At 40.1% G+C, this 20699-nt stretch overlaps 1 protein-coding gene across 1 annotated transcript in view; it reads right to left on the bottom strand.

Annotated features, from left to right (window-relative positions):
• Nucleotides 1-14815, bottom strand: part of LOC101862647 (acid-sensing ion channel 2) — a gene marked incomplete at its 3' end in the record, with an annotated part of 43597 nt that extends 28782 nt beyond the window's left edge. Inside the window, 1 exon segment of the mRNA XM_035969705.1 lies at nucleotides 14676-14815.
• Nucleotides 14816-20699: the final 5884 nt, after the last annotated feature.

Here is a 20699-nt window from a genome sequence, read left to right as displayed (position 1 = left end):
TGTGTGTATGTGTGTGAGAGAGAGAGCAAGAGAGTGTGGGAAGTGGGGTAGTGAAACAAACATGAGGGATAAGTCACTTGGGACAATCAACACACTCATAGAACTCCCTCCGGCGGTGTACAGAGAGACATTTTAGATGATTTCTTGGGCCAAAGTAAAAGGATTTATCTGTAACGTGGATGTATTGCAGATAGCTTATCTTTGACTCTCAGGCCTGATATTGTTGTCTAGACAAAGCGCTTATGGGAACTAGATGTGAGAGTTTTGGTGCTCAAGTCTTTGTGAACTCGAGGCTTTGGGTCGCTCGATTATGCTTCAGGAAAAGAGTTTTAAAATAATGATTGATCTGTTGGGCTTTCAGTATTTCTTGTCCTTCTCTTTAAACTCAATTCTAATCTTAGCCCTTACTCTGTCATCTAATCAAACTCTTAATCTTGCAACATATCTCAGAATACTGATTGTGCATCTAACTTAAACAGCATTATTGTTGTTAACAACATATTGCTCATTCGTAACAAAAGAAAATTTGCAGTTAGACTTTCTACCATGGACTCTCAAGCTTTGGACGTCAACAAACTTTGGAGACCGTTTTCTCGCGAATTTTTACCTCTGTCACCAGGCAACCCGCTCACCCCCTTCGCAAACAACCTCCTTCCATCGTAGATATCTCTACTTCTATTCAGGATTGATAATTTTTGTTTATCAAAAGCAAGACAAATAAACAAGTTTTAATAACTGCATATATCCAAAGTAGATGAGCGCATGATTCCACCACGTCGTGACATATTATAGTATGTTCGATTTTAAACGATTTTTGTCTAGTGGGGTATAGGATTCATACAATCAGGAAGCTCATAGATGCGATTCCTTTCTTTTCATTCGTAAAATTTGTAATCAGGCAGAACGCCAATGCTGGGAGAGGAAGGGTGTGAGGAAACATCAGACGTGAAGCGGTTCCTTAATGAGAGATACAACCACTCAATACCGCTCGCCCATTCCCACCAGACACACACTCACATTTGTACGCACACGCCTACACAAACATTCACACAAACACATACATACATTTCATACTCTCTCTCTCTCTCTCTCTCTCTCTCTCTCTCTCTCTCTCTCTCTCTCTCGCTCTCTCTCTCTCTTACACACACACACATACACACACACACACACAAACACACACACACACACAAACACACACACACACACACACAGACACACAAACACACACAATAATACGTAACAATAGAGTTATCATAGTATAGTATCAGAATTTGCAATTACGGTTATGAATAACATAATATGAACCAAAAATAATATAAATCCAAACGAAACTAACAAAACAAAACAAAACAAAAACTGAACAAAACCAATATAATCAGCAGATACACGGTTAGTGATCGAGCAAAGACGATTTTAGAGATTTGTCTGCTTATTGCTTGGCCCTCCCTCCAGAGAGAGGATTTGATCGTTGCCGTTTTCCCCTGTAACAAATTGCAGGAATATGGGATGTATTCTTCAGGCTGTAAGATCTGATACGTCATTTATGATATCTTCTGGGATGCAGAATGTTCAGGCATTTCTCGTCTACGTCCACTTATCAAGTGGAAAGATAACCGTCGGCTAAGATTTAGAGGTCGGTTCAAGACACTGGGGACTTCTCAGAAAGGGTGTCACGACGCGGTGGAATCAGGCCCTCGTCAGTTTGGGTGTATTTTGAGTTATTTGTGACATATTAAAGCATGTTTACGTCCCTTGCTTTTGATGAAAACTATACCACACTAACTCGAATTGAAATCGAGATATTTGAGAGAGAAGGAGGTGGGGGTCATCTGGTTTCGGAGGTTAAAATAGCGAGAAAATGACTGCCAAAATTTGGGTATTTCCAAGATTTGAGTGTCCTTGTTAATTTCAAATTTATAGATTAAATTCCTTTAATTAACATTTTTCTGGAAAATCCACACAGAATAATAAATGTGTTCTTTAAAAGGACAGTGGAAGGATTGAGAAAACAAAAAGCAAAAACAAAAGCCAGATAAAAAAAAACCCGGTAAAAACCGCCCCATGAGCCCGAAAATATCGATTTCTTCTCTTTCTTTATTTTGACGAACGCTTGATTTCTCAACGAAGTCACACAAAATTACTGTTAGACGGCTTGTCTGATCATGGAGTTTTCTCTTTTTTCCTCGGAGTTTGTTTTCTTTGTTCTGTGTCTGGTGCAGTTCCTGCGGAGAGTTTGTTGAGATGGAAAGATACCGGATCTCTTCCACTTCGTTTACATAGATTTGATCGTTGCATAAATGATGGAATCGGACAGACCGACCGACCGACCGACGCCATCAAACATAATTTTGTGTTTGATCTTTTTTTTGTTGTTGTCCATCGTCTTTGCACGAAAGCATTCTGGTGTCCACACAAATATTGCTGGGCAATTTTTGACATGTCTGATCAACAAGCCCCCCCCCCCCCTCCCCTCTTTCTTCTCTCTCTCTCTCTCTCTCTCTCTCTCTCTCTCTCTCTCTCTCTCTCTCTCTCTCTCTCTCTCTCTCGGAAGATGTTCAGCAGAGATCAATTAATAATATTGCATTCAAGAGACGCCACTCTAGAAAAGTAACAATCTCCGCTGCCTATACGCACCGATAGAGCTGATTATGTCTCAAGGAGCTTTCAACTGTGAAATGTAAAATGGTATAATCAGTTAAACGCTTATATCAACAATGAGCTTTCTGAAGACTTTCTTTTTAATTTCTCAGATACAACATGTTTTTGTCTGCACGTGTAACATACGTCATTCTAGAAGCAAAAATCGCTCTGCGTACTTTTTGCTGTTGTTTCAATTATGTTTTTTTCTTTCTAAAAGTTTCTGTAGGCGAGTAGTTCATGATGGACAAAGCGCCCCCCCCCCTCCCCCATAGTTATCCGTACACGGGAAAGACAGACATTATGGATAAAATGGATTATCTTTCATTGGAGCCGAACTTGAGTCTTTTACTTGCAATAGCGAAAAACTCTAACCAATGCACCACAGAGTCTGAGTTAGATGGGCTGAGTCTGCACAATAGGAGGGAAATGTTCTCGGCTTTAAGTCTCATTTCGGAAAAGGTAAGACAGAGACAGAAATAACACGGGAAGTAAAGAAGTAGGATCTACCAGTACCAGTGGTGCCCTCCGACCATCCACACACTGGATAAACGGACATTGTCGATCAAATAGACTATCTTTCATAGGAGCCAAACTTGAGTCTTATGCGTGCAATAGGTAACAACCCATCCATTACCACAAAAGTCGAGCCTACAAGAGAAAGGAAACATTGTCGGCTTCAGGTCTCAAATACCACTTAGTCATTTCATGGCGATGTTTTTAACCGCCGACATTCACGCTGTTTTCACACAGGGACAGATTACTGTTACTTAATGGTCTTCTTAGGATCGACGACAATAACAAACAAAAGCCCATGAGGCCTCCAGTGATTGTAATCACCAACTTGATCTGTATGTCATCTCAACCTTCTTTCTTTCCTCTCCTCACATTGTCTGTTGGGCCGTGAAAAGACCTCGTAAAATCTGTCTGAGATGCTTTGTTAGATAATAGGTTCCCAGGTGTAGCATCGTGGTGAAATCAGGCGCTCGTTAAAATAATGAAATCAAAGAAACGGGCATTTTTCCCCCTACCCGTTTGGTAATTTTACATACAGACTCTATTTACACTTTTTATGTCTATTTCAAAATATTTTGCAGCGTGGGCTGTATAAATAAAAAAGAACCCCCGTCCCCTTTTTTCCTCCGCCACGAAATTTAAACCCCAAAACGAATAAAAACGTTGATCAAAGGAACAAAAAAAAATTGCAGTTTCCAAGGACACTAATGCTTTGGAAGTCACCAACGTTTGGCGGTCATTTTCTGGCTCATTTTACGTCTGACACCAGGCAACTCCCACGTCATTCAATAGCAAATATCTCAACTTCTGTTAAAGATAGACGGGTGTTGTGTCAATCAAAAACAAGGCAAATGAATAGGTTTTCAGATTCGATCACTACGTATGCCCAAAAATTGACGAGCGCCTGATTCCACCTCATCCTGACACCAACAGACCAAGAGGTGATTCAGACGGACACACGGAGAGTGATCTTGAATTGGGAAGGTTCCTGCTTGTCCCCGATACACATAATTGTGTTGGGGGTCATGGGGTGGTGGACAACAGTTATATTATACTGTGAGATGCCGGTGAGGTGTTTTGCTCCTAAAAGAGCACCTGGACATGGATAGCTGGTGTCTCTATAAATAAAATATTGATGGTCAGGGGAGCTTTGCTGTCACACGCGGGAGACCCGAGTTCGATTTCCGTTTTGGAGGAGAGTTTTATCGTGTATTTGTGTTTTGAAAAAAAATGTTATTGTTATTACTGTTTTCGGGTTGTTTTTTTTTAAAACATTTTTTGTTTATTTATTTTTCTTTCCTCCTTTCTTTCTTTCTTTCCTTCTTCCTTTCTTCCTTTCTTTCTTTCTTTCTTTCTTTCTTTCTTTCTTTCTTTCTTTCTTTCTTTCTTTCTTTCTTTTTTTTTGGGGGGGGGGGGGGGGGGGTTATGATAAGTAAGTGGTCGGCGATTTCTCTGTTGTGGTTTGCTCCTATTTTATGATCAAACATCTATCGTCCTTATCCCTCATCTTTCTTTTCTTTGTAATTTACGATAAACAACAACTCAATCATGCAGCCTCGAATAAATGATAGAGGGAGAGAGTGAGAGAGAGATAGAGAGAGAGGGAGAGAGAGAGAAAGAGGAGTGGGAGAGGGAGAGAGAGGGGGAGAGAGTGAGGAGGGGGAGAGGGAGGGAGAGAGAGAGAGAGAGAGAGAGAGAGAGAGAGAGAGAGAGAGAGAGAGAGAGAGAGAGAGAGAGAGAGAGAGAGACGGAGATCCATAACTGCCGGCCCAATGTCTGCTCCAGACAAGACACGTCTTGATGATGATAAAAGCACTTCAACACTGTCAACGTCTGACGTCAGAAAGAGATCTCGGACAATAAGGAGAAAGAAGCAGCAATAAATACACGCATTGAACACAATAACGTGTCATTTGATGCATGTATCCCCCATTTGCTATTTGCAGAAAATCAACGTTTCTAAAACAAAAGCCAAGATCAATTCAAGTGAGAGCAAACTCAAGTGGGTGCACTTTGCGTGTGTGCAAAGTTAAAGAAATACAGAAATGAAAAGAAGAAAGAATATATTATATTATGAAGGAAAAAACTCGAAAAAAAATTTTGGACAAACGAAAGCAGAAAGAAACTAAGGAAGGGAGAATGATGGAAAGAAAGATTGATCGAATAAACAGACAAACAGAAAAACAAAACAAAGAAAGATTGAAAAAAAGACAGAAAGAGCCAAAGGGACCAAAAAAATAAAAAAAATAAAAATAATTGACTCACAGCAAAAGCACCAGCAGCGTTTCAAGAACATCAAAACGTTTCAACACTTCAAAGGAGTCTTGGGTCGTGACATGTTAGTGCAGTGGTGATGTCACAATGCTTCTCTTACGATTGCTATTATTACTTTATTTTTTCTTCTGTTTGATAGTTATTGTATTGATCAATACTGTTGTTCAAGAGGTAGTATGGCTACCTCCGAATTAAATGTCTATCTCCGATAGGACCAAGACAATTGGGTTGAAAAAAAAAGCCTTAATCATGCACTAAAACAACTTAGATTGAAACATCTTAATGAGGATTCGCCCGTAGTTCTGCATGACACCGACTGAGCTAACGGTGTACCCTACTTACGTTTGTGTCCGCCTATTTTAAGTTATTCAAAAATAGAGGATTGTTCTGTAAACGTCCAAGGTTTTATTGACTGTCTAAGCTTTTTCCCCTCAAGTGATACATTCAGAAACATTGTTTGATTTTGCTGCGTGCAATGTTGTTACATGTACTCCAAAGTCCATTAAGCTCCTGAGGCGAGCAAACGTAGTAGTTCCTTTTGCAAACTTTGAGAGGACAAATTTTAATGCCCTGTATTATTCCCCTGTGTCTAAGTAACTCATTGTCATGTGAAGCCTATCATTCTACCAGAGGTTGCGTTTTTGCAAGGTTCGGAGAGGGGATGGGCGGTGGGGGTGGGGCTGGGGCTGGTGGTGGGCGGCGCACAGACATCGTTGTTGACATGACACTCACTATGTCGAGCTGGTGCACTCGTCAGCCAAACCTTCAATTAAAAATCAAAGTTCATTTCGTGCCAATTCTGTCTGGAATGCGCGTTAGGCCTCTCGCGCACACTCGGAACATTTCTCACCCCGCTGTTTTGTTTTTTCTGTCAAGGAGCAGGAGACTATCAGAGCCGCGCACTTTCGAGAAAAAAAGCAGCTATCAAAGCCGCACACAATCAGAGATACAATTAGATTGCCCATTCAGTCCAACGATTGCAGTCCCCCAGACAAAATTACCTTGAACAGCTCCCATCGAAATATATTCGTCTTTCACTTTCTGAAGACGTTAAGCAACTTCCAGACCATTTTAAAGCTGAAACTAAAAACGTAGACCAAACGCAAAGGCACTACAGCAAGAAAGAAAGGAGCATGTGTAACAAGCAAATGTACGCAGATGAACAAGTCTCACACTTCAATTTATATCCTGAATGAGCAAGAAAATGCTGCACCAACACTTTTAAAGATCGCCCCTGTCCTGTAGATATGTTGTTATACCCGAAAAGCCTATTCATTCCATACAAAATCTAACTGATATTATCTGGTCCCAAGCCCAGTAAAACGCTGAGGGTACTTAATTTGTTGGATGGTACTGTTTTGGTATTGTAATTGGCAATCTAATTGTATCGATATCGTCAAAAAGTGCGCGGCTCTGAAAGTTTTTTTTTTTCTCGAAAGTGCTCGGCTATGTTGTTCACCCCAAGGTAACCTCCCCCCCCTCCCTCACCCTCTTTCCCTCCTCCCTCCTCCCCTCTCCCACTGCCCATCCCCCTCCCCCACTCTTGCTTATATATGATCTATATGATGACAAACGTTCGACAAATTTTCTTTCCTGGCGAACGTACTGCATTTGTCATGCCTTGCCAAGCACGAGCACCATAATGACGATCGCCGTTCGTCATAAGCCGTTTTCTGCATACTGCTTCAATTAGATGCATTTCGTAAAATCATTCCGTGATTCACATTCGGTTATATTTTTCCGTGTATAAAACCACTTTTATCTTTTAAATTTAGCCAGTAGTATAATAGAACAACCAGGCCTAATTACACGAAACTGACCACTAACTCTAGCTCTACGCTGTGTCCCTGGGGATCTAAAACTGTTCCGAGTAAGCACAAACTGATCTTGTCTCACGAAGGGGGCTCAATCGTTCATTATTAACGTACAAGAATCATACAAGTGGATTAGAGCTACCTCGAACAAACTCTGATTTGGGTGTGTGTGTGTTTGCGCGGGGGGAGGGAGGGGTGCTACTTTGGGCGACTACGCTTTTATCACGGCGAGATCCACGACCCTAGACGATCGAACTGTTGTGTCCGTTCTCACATCTGACTGGAAAATCCATCTGACATAATGAATGTCGTGTCCTAGGAATGATGGAGGCCTGTTGTTCTGCTAAATGCCACCCTGTCTACAGAATAAATGGCCTAGATGATTCGAACGGAGGTCGACGTTCTTGCCTCCAGATGTAATACCAGAAAGTATCGGAGTGCTGGCTCAAAGTGTCTTCTCTGGCATTGATACACTGTATTTGAATCTATCTATCTATCTATCTATCTATCTATCTATCTATCTATCTATCTATCTATCTATCTATCTATCTATCTATCTATCTATCTATCTATCTATCTATCTACATACCCTTCCTTCATTCTTTCCTTCTTCCCTTCCATCCATCCATCCATCCATCCATCCATCCATCCATCCATCCATCCATCCATCCATCCATCCTTCCATCCATTGGGTACACAATATATGATAATTATACTCACACAGGGAGTTTTTGTGAGTGTTGTAGAGTGATTATTTTCTTTCCAACTTCGTCGACCATTAACTATTTGAAGCAACTGGCATTAACTACAGGGAGATGAAAAGTAGAATGAATTTTGTGACGCTAGCAAAATCGGCCTCGATGGATTGGGGGGGGGGGGGAGAAACATGCTCCATTCTATTCGAGAGGTCTTACGTCACTAACGGGCGAAAGTGGAAGGTTTGACTAGTTCATAACAGATGGACATTTATCGGACAGTATTACTGTGATGCTGGCAGATCTGAACAACTGGAAATTACGTTCTCATTGACACTATTTAGAGAATCGATCGGCATTGCCGCTTCAAGCCTGTATATCAAGCCCTCGGCGATTGTGTAACATGAACAGACAGCCTCGGCGCTAATCTGAAAATAATGCGATTGTTTGCTTGTTATGCACGAATCTCATTTCTTTGCTAGAAGCATCTAATCTAATTGTCTTTATCTCTATCTATATATCCTTTTTTAAATCTCCCAAAACCACAGCTCCGAACTAACTCTCTCTCTCTCTCTTCTCTCTCTCTCTCTCTCTCTCTCTCTCTCTCTCTCTCTCTCTCTCACTCTCCGTCCCTCTCTTTCTGTCTCTTTCTCTATCTCCCTTTTCCCTCTCTATCTATCTATCTATCTATCTATCTATCTATTAAGCTGACCAATCTGGTAGTGAGTCCCATAATTTCACGTCGCTCGATGGTATTTATTTTGCTTGTTTATCTGTTTTGGTTTTTCTAATAATTTGTTTTATTTAATTACTTCAACATAATACTTTATATTTTGCGATGCATGTGTTCGACTGCTGTAGTGATTTATTTAGGAGGTAAGTTTCTTTATGATCTAAGCTTCTTTTCCACACTGTCTTTCATGTAGGTCCCTCGTTGAGACCTTCGGTCCTCCTATCTTACTTTTCTTTCTGTTCTGAACTTAATGTGAAATCAGTACTTCACAATTCTGAGCTGTTTTCTAATAATTTCTTTTTCCCTCTTCCAGGTATTGGTTCTGAGTGCCCCGGTTATCTTACTGGACTGTAACAGTGTTATCGTCTTCTTGGATTCCGTCTAGAGCATTTGAGAGTTTAGATTTTGTTTATTTTTATGGGGGGGGGTTCCTCTTTCTTTTTCTCTTTTATTTGTGTATTTTTCCATGTCTTCATCCTCATGTTGTGTTGGCGTGTTATTTCTCTAATTAGTTCTCTTCGCCTCTTCATCAAAACATACTTATTTATACGTTCATGCAACAATTAAACAAAATTATTGGTGCACATCTAAACACACATACACTGACACATAAACAAACACACTCTTAGAGCATGCATCAAAATAACATTGAGTGTGTATCTAGCTTAAGATTGTTATTGTTTATATTGCTGCTCATTTATATTATGCATGTGATTGTAAGCCTGCGTGTGTGTGCATGACAATGTGTGTGCGCGTATGTGCGTGTGTGTGTGTGTGTGTGTGTGTGTGTGTGTGTGTGTGTGTGTGTGTGTGTGTGTGAGTGTGTGTGTGTGTGTGTGTGTGTGTGTACACGTGGTAGAACACCAAACCAATGTGCCAGGATCTGGACAATAAAGATGTATCTTATCTTATCTTACACACGTGCCCAAACACTCACAAACACACACACACACACACACACACACACACACACACACACACACACACACACACACACACTTACACTCACACGCACACATACGCACACAAACACAAACACACACACATGCACAGAAGCACGATACATCTACTCAAACACACAAACACACTTACTTTTCTCTTGGATTTTCGGACTTTTTTCTTTTTTTCCACTCTCAGGTGAACTAACTGTTTATATCCTCAACACCTCTAATTACCATTGGGAGTGAAATCAGATGGGCGTTGGAGATATTTGTGCAACCGAAAAGCCTGCCAGAAAATATCACCTTTAAAAGAAAATCTGGGCCGCGGCTGAGAAAACCGCGGTTCCACAATCGATTGTTGGGGCACAAAAAGTCAGGGGGACTGTGGAGAATTTACACGGTCGCCTCAGAGGGCTGAGCGTCCCTTCTGGTGTCAGGGTTTTGTTTAAGTTGTTTGTTTGGTTATATGTTTGTTTGTTTGTTTGTTTGTTTGTAATTGTTTGAGTAAAGAGAAGCACATAGGCAAATATTATAATAATGGTCATTTAGTGTTTGGTAAAGGTAAGACAGATAGACAAACAGATACAACAGAGGGAAAGTGAAGAAGTAAGACTTACAAATGGCACCCTCCAACCACCTGCCCGTCAGGGTTTTCTCATAAGGAACATCCTGATAATCCCCTCCTTCAAGAACTCTTTTAGCGGGAGAGGTGAGAATGGCATGGAGACCCTGGGGACCATTCTAACAATCCTGGACATCCCTCTATCTTGTAGTGAATCGACTATCGAAAAAAACCCACCTGAATAGCTGTAGGGTCCGCAGAGATCAACAATAAAGATGGAAAGGGTAAAGTAAGATAACCAAATTGGATTACGGGTCACAGAAATGTGTTGGTAGACTTGTCCACTAAACCCCTACATGTATGTCACTTCAAAGGCTCCCTCTTTAACAAGGAACAAAAAGCACAGGTCATGGCGACCAGTAAAACAAGTAGGCAACGCCTGCAACCAGGACATTTTGCGAACCTCTGCCCCTACCGAAGAGGTTTGCCTGATATCGGGGAAGCGAGAACAAAGGAGAGGAGACCCAGGGGAACTGAATTGGAAAGGGGTGTGCTTCTTCTTTGAAGGAACACTTAAATAAAAGCAAGGAGGGAGTTATTCTTGGTTATAACCGATCAAAACGTGAAAATCCTAAAAATCGCAATTAAAACTTACCGCATACTGGAGGTAAAGTTTTAGTTGACTGATCTGACTTTTCAAAGGATAAATGTACACGGTGCAGTAGTATTAATTTTGTTTTTTTGTATACGAGCTAATGATTTCGTGTGGAGCACGAAACCCTTTTCGCACATGGACTGTATTAGTTAGATTTTAATCATAATCATCTGTCAGTGAGGAACAGAATCCACGAAACTGCTATGGTTTTCGGGTGGTCAAGGGGGAATGAACAAAACTGTCTTCATGAGAATCACCGAATGGCTTGTTTTAGTGGACTACATTGCGCAAGTGCTGGAACGTCATGTCTTACCCATGTTTTTGTCATCTCCATGCCTAGCAAATAACTTTCTCACTTGGCCAACACCACTAGATAATTCTTGGAAAACGAAATCAAATCAACGATGGAATGATCACCAGTAAATATATTTCCCCGATATGAATCCAACAGGTATGTGAAGAATGAAGTACCATGAAACAGCAGCTGAAGAAAAGCAACTTTGTTCCAAATTCAGATCCTTTGTTTGTAACTCTTTGTTACATTTGGGATGAAATGACAGATACTTTGTATGTCCAAAATGTAATAAGGTCGATGCCCAAAGGATTCGTGCACTACACAAAAATAATGGCTCCTAAGCAAAATGAAAAAGAGCACATTTAATGTTAAGTCCAAGTTTTTCATGGTATTTGTAACTACTATATTTTCCCGGGGGGGGGGGGGGTTAAACTATGGGGACAAACATTTCAAAATAGAATACTGTTTATTGCAATACAAAATCCTCCATTCATTGTATATGCAGTGTATGTCACTTCTATCAATATTGATGCTCCCTAATACACGCGCCAAGACAATTTTACGTTTATTTTATTTCACACAAGTTTGCAAAGCTGATTTTTTAAAAGTCTATTTTGAGTGACCCCATCTCGGGCGTCTCTTAACATAGATGATTTAATAATGCGTCGGATGGTGCAGAATTCATTTAGCATTAAATTGGTATACAGCACGAGTAGGTATTGCTAGGCTTTAACACAGTGATACGGAGATTTCATTTTCAAGTTTCTTTTGGACGCCACTATTTGCCATCTTAATTATCCTTGTGTGTGTGTGTATGTGTGTGTGTGTGTGTGTGTGTGTGTGTGTGTGTGTGTGTGTGTGTGTGTTTGTGTTTTGTGTTTTGTATTTTGTGTATTGATAAATCAATAGGTTAGTTGTTTTTAGTTTTTATGTGTTCAGTGAATTGAGTTGAACAACATGTTCTCCAGTACACGCTTGGCATGCTCTTCGTCATCCGGCTCACTTTGAAAAAAGAAAGTTGGGTAAAAGCAAATCCATAAAAAAAGCTATAGCTAAATGGCGGGTCTCTGTTCTTTATCTCTAAAAGGAAATGCATTTCACGTGTATTTGTTATTGGACAATTTTGATTGGCTATCGGGCAACAAATTGTGAACGGGTTTCTTTGACTTTGAAGAAGAAAAAAAAGCCACGAGAGACGGCCAGCTCATGAGATACTGTGGAGGATTACTCAGCCTGATATCGATTGAAAAAGACGCAGAAAATGACTTTGTTTATCTGCCTTCTTTTTACGTGAAAGTCGACACAATTTAGATCAAGGGTTACCTAACTGGGGTGCATGAACCTCTAAATTGATGTGAGTCCATCTCACAGGGACATTCGTGAGACATTTTTGTGAGTCATATCTAGAGCAGTTTTTGCTTTGACCGTGCCTGTCAAGAACAACCACGCAGGCCTAATGCAGTGGAATCATTTAGTATCCAAGCAGACAGACGGAAATATTCCAATACAATATCACCCCCCCCCACACACACACACACACACACAAACACACATCCACACACACACACACACACACACACACACAATTCCGCCTAAAAATATAGAAATATGAAATAAAATAAAGCAAAATGAAAAATTAAATAATTAAATTGATTAAGTTATATTAAAATAAATCATCCCTGCACTGTAAGTGAACTCATGCCATTTGGATGTAGCACACTTCTCCACACAAGCTGTTTTTTATATTTTGAGGAAAGTAGAAATAGAAAGTAGGATTATTCAGGTAAACGTACCTTTTCCCTGAAAAAAAGGAGAGGAAGTTTCTTTAACCTGGGTTACGTCTTTACTGCTACTGCTGTGCTCTGTTTCCGGTCTGACGTCTTAGTTTAGTTTTAGTAAGTGTTTTACGGCACTTGCATAAAAGTGCCTAGGATTAGAGGTGTTAAAAGGGAGTAACAAACACAAAAAGAAGGAGGAGAGATAAAAGACGATAGATGTTTGATACAATGATGGGAAAGAAGAAGAAAACCTCACCTGAGCACCCGCCAACTACCCACAGGTCTGACGTTTGAAGAAAACTGTTTAAAACTACAGTGCTCAAACACTTTTCAGTCGTGCAGTACATAAACAGTTTAACCCTATAGTACAACCTGCTGTTAGAAGACAGCTTTTCAAACTGCCTTACAGTACAACTGCTGTGTGTAGAATAATTTCTATAAAATAACAGGGTAGTGTTTGGAGAAAATTAGTCTCTTTTTCAAAGCAAAAAAAAAAAATGTTATATTGATGCTTGAAGAAACACTTTCAAACTGTTTTACAGTACAGCTAACATTGGAATAAAAATGAACCCAAATTTTTATAGAACGAATGAAACAAGAAATAATGTCCTCAACAGGTTTGCTAACTGCTATTTGAGGAAAACATATCAAAAAGTCTTACAGCACAACTGACATTTGAAGAAAAACTTACACAAAAAAGCCTAGAATACAATAGTCTTACACCACACTGCTGTTATTCTGTTCATAAATATGTTTGATCACTTCATTGCAATACATGGCATAATTTTAGGTTTCTTACAGTAAAGCACTCTCTGCACCTAATGAGGGATCCCTCCATTAGACGTCCCAATGCGCAGGCGCAGAACTTAAGTTAACGGTTGTACAGGGCCTCTAACTGCTCTACACGAATGATTGTTTTTGCAACTATAACTATAATAACAAGTCGTCATTATTATGCAGTCGTATTAATGTGTTTTTTCACAATCTCGCTTTTATGGGTATATATATTGTAAACACTTAAAGTGCTGTTGTAGATCTAATGAGAAATAGTGATTGATTGTATGGTTCTTTTCGTCTATGCAGACGGTCAATTTAGCTTAGATCTCAAGGTTGTCTTCATGCAGCTTCTTTCATGGCAAACTCTTTCTATGTTTAAAGAGCAGATTATAACACTGTACTAGTATTGATAAATGGTTGGTGATCCCGCTGTAGAAAATCTGATATTGATTTGTAGTTAGGAAGTATTTTATAACGTACACAGTGCCCATAAGTATCACTCAAAATTCAGTAAACACGAACAAGTGGTTGCTGAGAAATCTTGCTTCAAACACGTTCTCGATTATAAATGAACGGACTGTATTGCGTCTACAAATGGATTTCTTTTCTATATTTTTATTGTTTTCTTTCTGATCTACTTTATCTTTTTTGTTTGCCGTAAGGTACTTCATTTGATATTTAGGTTGGTTTATGGTTTTTTCCTGTTGTTATTTTTGTTGTTGTTGTTGTTGTTGTTGTGGTTGTTGTTGTTGTTGCTATTGCTGCTGCTGTTGCTGTTGTTCTTTTATATTTGGGGAACGGTGTGGTGTTTGATCCTTTATTTGGAATGAGGAGCGGGAGGGATCGACGGGCATTACATAGCACTGAACTGAAAAATGTTCCGTGCTACTAACTAACTGAGTACCATCTAGCGTCTTACAACAAAGTAAGACTGTTCAGATGTTCAGCTCTGTTTTCAGAATAAAGATATCTAGTTGGCTAATTTTTAAAAAACTTACCGACCAGATAAAGAAAAGTCCACTCCAGTTTTAAAAATATCCTGCCTGAAATCACAGGGGCCGCTGCACTTGAGCGCGCGAGGCTCGGGAAGCGAGATCTAGATCCCGTCTGATTGGAAGTGTGTGGGAGAATGTATGAGAAACTTTCCTTTCAGCAAGCTTCGCCCCGTCCTTTTAGGTGTTGTTGGCTAGTAAGATCTTCGGTTGAATAACCACATTTACCCCGCCCGCCCTCCGCACCTTTTTTCTTTTCCTCCTCCCCCCCCCCCCATCAGTCCTCTCACCCCCGTTCCCACTCACCCCACCCCGGCCCTCACCCTCCCCCCTGGGCTCTCTCCCCTTTTTCTCCCTCTCCCCTCTCCATACCATCCCTCCAAGAAAAGACGCGAAATCGTTAGACATATCAATTCATTCTAGGGTTTGAAACTGCGGTAAAAGTAAGATATCGTTATAGTCACCCGGCCCCCTCCTTGCTTTGTACACATCAAAGGTAACAACCAGTTCTTTCCAGTTCTTGTTAGACATACCACTACAGTGACCTACGACTGTGACCTACGACTGTGACCTACGACTGTGACCCCTGTTTGCTCGAGGTCAAATTAGTTCAGAACAGGTGAGGGGGTGGGGTGCAAATTTACTTTTACTCTTACCCGAATCACTTGGTTTTGTTGGGGTGCATTCCCTGTCCCATCGAGGCTGCACGGGACTAACCAATAATTCACTTGGCCTTTCTGTTTAATTAGTAGCATTACTGTTCCCTGAGTGACACGCAGTGTGACATCATGCTCGGCACATTCATTTACATATTGGCGTCGGTAGCTTAGTGGTTAGGCTATCGGACTCGTAATCGTGAGATTGCGGGTTCGAGGGTTCGAGCCTCAACTACTAGGTGCGACGATGTGTCCTTGGGAAAGAAACTTTACAGGAATCTCGCGTTTGGCTCAGTCCTTTCGGAGATGGACGGAAAACTCATTGATCCCACCTCTTAAATACCTAATAGTGTTGATAGAGTCGTAAAACCTATACCATTCACATATATTATTATAGTTCTGTTTATGTGTTGATTATTATTTACCGCCAGAAGATAATGAATTAGCTGCAGCACACTGAAAGCGATTTTAAATCACTGTAGTAGTCTTGTGTTAATTTTTCGGTTCCTGATAAATTCTGATAGTCTTTGCTGCCACTGCCATGAACCATGGATAGGAGTCGATCGCATTGAAAGTGAAGATTGGTGTCACAGTTGATTGGCCGTTATCGATTCCGAAAAGACAAAAATTCTTATCAAACAATTTGAAGTTGTTGCTCAGTAGGATTATTGGTGACAATCTCAAGCCCGTTGTACGCAGAGGGTAAATTTGAAAAGTTGGTATCGATTACCATAAAAAGGGAAAATAATGATACCTCTGCTTCGAGACTACTTGCAATTCCGATTTTAAACAATCCATTGTTTGGTGAGCAATAGAGGTAAATTTGCTCGCTATTCCAGTGCATTCACCCACACCCCTACGCATATTTCAGCCAATTCCACTCTCCGACCTTCATTTCATCTCTGTGTCCCTGAAAAAAACCCCACAAGCACCAACTTAATCTGACAATCCACCCCCGCACCGCACCAGACCCCAAAGATTCCACTAGTATGATAGGCCTACTTACCAAAATGACCGATACGTTTATTATCATAGACCTACTTATCCAAACAACCGAAAAGGCACCCTCTCACCCTAGCCCTGGCTCTCATCTCACATTTCTCATCTTATCTTCCTCCAAATTTTAACGACCCTCCCCCAACACCCCCCCCTCGCTCCCCCTCCAGCCTTCACCGTTTTCACACTTTTTCTTACCTAATCTTTTTCCAACTTTCAACTACCCCCCCCCCCCCCCCCTTTAGCCATTAACCCTTCCACCTCCCGCCTCCCCCAAATGTGTCAATTGGTTTTTCCCTACGGAGCCAAGGGCACACAAGTCTTCCCGCCCCATTACCTCTGAAGATAACGACTTCCACATCGCTGACTTCTTTCATTATGTCAATGCACTTTTGTCTTATGGGATTCCGATATTTAGTCCTTTTTTTGTTTGTATTTTGTTTTTGTTTTTCGTTTGTTTGTTTTAGTCTCTCAGGTGACTTTCAAGAAATACTTCCTCTGGCAGTTGATTTTTCGTCTCTCATTTAAAAAAAACTTTTTGTTTTGTTTTAGGGGTTGGGAGGGGCTGCTTAAGTTTGTTATTCTTTGTTTTTATTATGCTTATCTTCGAAACAAATCTTTATATTCGTTCTTTTTCTTTTTTAAAAACAAAATTCCATTGCCGTATATGTGAGCATTTATTATTTCCATTGTTTGTTTGGAGGGTTCTTATCTTTCTCTGTTTTTGATGTTGTTGTAATTGTTTGTGCTTTGGTGGGGATTTTGTTGCTTTGTAAGGTTTTTGTTTTGTTTCTGTTGTTTCCGTTTGTTCTGGAAGGTTTTGAACGTCTTTCAAAAAAAAATCATAAATTTTTTGTTGTTGTATCTATGTTTTTTTGTTTGTTTTTTTGGTTTTTCTTTTGGGTTGTTGTTTAATAAACGTAATTCTCCAATACCTAAGAACAGTTTAAGGCGTTTCTCTGTCATATAATCGGCGTCAAATAACCAGCATCGAATAATCAGCGTAAGCGCTGACTTACTATATATACCCATATTTGACATGTATGACAGAGATGGCCAATATAAATAAAAGAAGATTTGTAAACATAAATTTGTTTTTATTTTCAGCTCCTTGAATTCAAAGTAAGGCTTATCAGAAAGCATTAATATTGTAAGTGTACTTAAAGTTTTTTGTTTCAGTACGTGTTTAAGAGCACTTGCAATACAAGAAAGTCATGTAAGTGCCGAAGATTACACGTATTATAAACGAGTAACAAACACAAAAAGAAGGAGAGATATGGACGATAGATTTTAACAGAAAAAAGAAGCAAACTACACCCGAGCACCCACCAACCACCTGCTCAGCTTAAATTAAGAATATTTCAATTAACGAGAACAAAGAGTAAACTTTTCTTATTAGTAGCTAGATGAAAACGTTTTTTCTCTGATATAAAGACACATCAAAACATATTAAGAGTCAACATTTTGAATAAATTGACGTATTCTATCAAAAGTTGTTAACAAGAAGTCGATACATTTTTCACGTTAAATAGACTCTTAGAGTAGATATTTTAACATTTAAAAATTATTTATTTTTTTTTTTTTTTTTTTTTTGGGGGGGGGGGTGTATTGTAGGTATTTTATGCCCACATTCACACAATAGAGGTATTATAACTGAATATCTGGAGGTGTCACCTCCAACTCAAAAGTTGACATGCAATGACCCGCCATTGCTCACAGTATTGCAGATTGTATTACATTATCTGGACATAATCTACTGTGGTTAGTGAGTAAGTGATTGACTTTGGTCTTACTTTAGGATGGGATGGAATCGGAATCAAGACGGTTTACGTTTGACTGATTAGAGTGGAATGTGGGGTAGCGGTTAGGTGCTTAGACGTCACACGCAGAAGACCCGAGTTCGATTTGCGTTTGGGGATAATTTCTATCACGTATTTCTGTCATTGTGCAGGGACGCTGTATCCCATTCAGCCCGAGATTGCCTTTACAGGCAGGGTCGCAGTCTGCCTCTTAATGATCTACATGTAAATTATGTTGATGGGGGTTGGAAAAAGGCCTACTTTGAAACATTGAAAGTGTGGTTGGATTAGACTGAGCTGTGTCGACACTTTCCAAAAACGAATGATTAACTTGAAAACGAACTAGATATTCCCAGATTGAGCAACAATACAACAGTTCATACAGTGCACAACTCGATTCTGTGTCCGTAATGTCAATAATGTCATGTTTTGACAAATGAAGCAAGTGGGCTGTGAAGAATCAGTCCATGCAGAACAAGTAACAAAAAAAGTCGAAACCCGCTGGGGCGTGAATACACGTATTCCCCTTTTGACTAAAGAACGTAGTGGTTGAATAAAGTAAACCGTTTTCTTAAGCGGTCAAGTCCGGATGAGAGAGAGAGGAGAGAGAGACGAGAGAGAGAGACAGAGAGAGAGAGAGAGAGAGAAAGAGAGAGAGTGAGAGAGAGAGAGAAAGAGAGAGAGAGAGGGAGGTGAGAGAGAGATTATTTAGGAAAGAGAAAAAGAGACAGAGAGGGGGGTGGGTGGGAAGGAAAGAGAGAGATGCATAAGGAGGCAGAAAAAGAAAGAGAGGGAGAGAGAAAGGGGTGGAGAGGGATTGAGAGATAACAAGAGGGAGTGAGAAGAGAGAAAGAGAGAGATTGGGAGAGAGAAAAGAGGACGAGAGAGGGGGAGGCTATTAAGACTTGAAGTACATGTGATAGGCTCCAAAGGATAAAGGGAGATTGAGGCAGCATGAAAACGTAGCACGTCAGTATTCATAAGTTTGAAAAGACTGGGTTGGAACAAGATTAGACTTGTACAGCTTACTGAATGCACGGGACCCCGCTGATCTTATTATGGTGTTTCGTTTAAATACGTCAGAACAAAAGTGTTATGTTGAGTGGGTGTATGCCTATCCTACGTCTCAGTGGCATGAACTTATAATCCTAGAACAAGCACTGCCGCGGCCGCCGCTCTTTGCCATTTTATTTAGTTCCTTTTCATTTCGTTTCGTTTCGTTTAATTTAGTTTAGTTTAGTTTAGTTTAGTTTAGTTTAACAGCACGTGCAATACAATTAAGTCATCATATAAGGGTCAAGGATTAGAGGTGTTACAAGAGAGTAACAATCACATAAAAGAAAGAAGAGAGTTCAGGACGGTAGATATTTGAGTTTATTTGAAAGAAGGAGCAAATCACATACCCGCGCTCGCCAACCACTAACCTAGTTGCTCTCTATAAAACGAACAACTTTACTGCGTTGGTGAGCACCATGGGCACGCTAATGAGGGGCAAAACGCCAAATTCAGTATAGCCAGTGCTGGCACAACCTGTCATCCCTTGCCCTTCATTTGATTCTAAATAATTAAAATTTAAAAGGTGCACTCCATGGTGAACCAGAATGATGTCATGGTGCACAGTCTAAGAAAACATACTTCTTGTATAAGTCTAGGCTCAGAAATGGCAGTCGCTGGGGACGGATAAAAAGTAGTAGAAAACGTACTAGTTATTCCCAGTTTGAATAACATCACGATAGTTCATATCATACAGTGCAAAATTCGATTCTCTTTCCATAAAATTATTCATTTTGATGACAGCCTCCCTCATTGTTCTTCGGCCATGACAGTGCCTGGTCTAAGATATCTATCTATCTATCTATCTACTGTTTGTGGTATGGAGAGTGGCTATGCTGCAACGATGTTTCCACAGTGACATCAAGGAGGGCTGGCTTTTTCACTCCACCTACCCTTGAACGGTCGTAAGACCAAAGAAAACAGAACAGTCCTATAGATATCTGACTGGTAGTTAAAGCTGTCACCGAAGCGGAAAGGTGAATGTTTTCAAAGGGACTTGTTCATTGAATTTGAGTTTGGCAGGTCTTGTTTTGTCGTATGTTGTTTGTGAGATTGTTATTGGACATGTCTTTTCAGGAGTTTCGTATGGGGAAGCTCATATGATCATATAATGAACTTATTATACAGTTTCGAGCGCTGTAAAATACTTACAAAAGTAAGAAGGTGGTAGAGTACTGTTTTGATTTTGGTTGTTTTTATTACATGAGTTTAAAACGACCAGAAAGTAAAATAAGACTTTTAGTAGGTGAGACACTAATTGTCTTAGAGGTAAGATTTACAGTAGGAGGAAGAAAGAAGATAAGACGGTGGATATTATTTGTTTGTTTGAGGAAACAAATGCAGATCAACACAATAGTGACCATTTAGGGCTGGGAAAATTTAGACTGACAAACAGAAAAGCAAAGGAAAAGTAAGAAGTTGGACCAACTTGTGGCGTTCTCCATCCACCCGTTTTTAGGGGTAAGAGTACCAATAGAAGGGGGAATGAAGGGTAAGACGGTGGGTAATATCCGTTAAAGTGCATT

This window comes from Aplysia californica, unplaced genomic scaffold (assembly GCF_000002075.1).
Source record: "Aplysia californica isolate F4 #8 unplaced genomic scaffold, AplCal3.0 scaffold00172, whole genome shotgun sequence".
NCBI classification, from domain to species: Eukaryota; Metazoa; Mollusca; class Gastropoda; order Aplysiida; family Aplysiidae; genus Aplysia; species Aplysia californica.
Note: the sequence above shows the minus strand (reverse complement) of the source record. Positions and strands in the feature narration are given on the sequence as shown.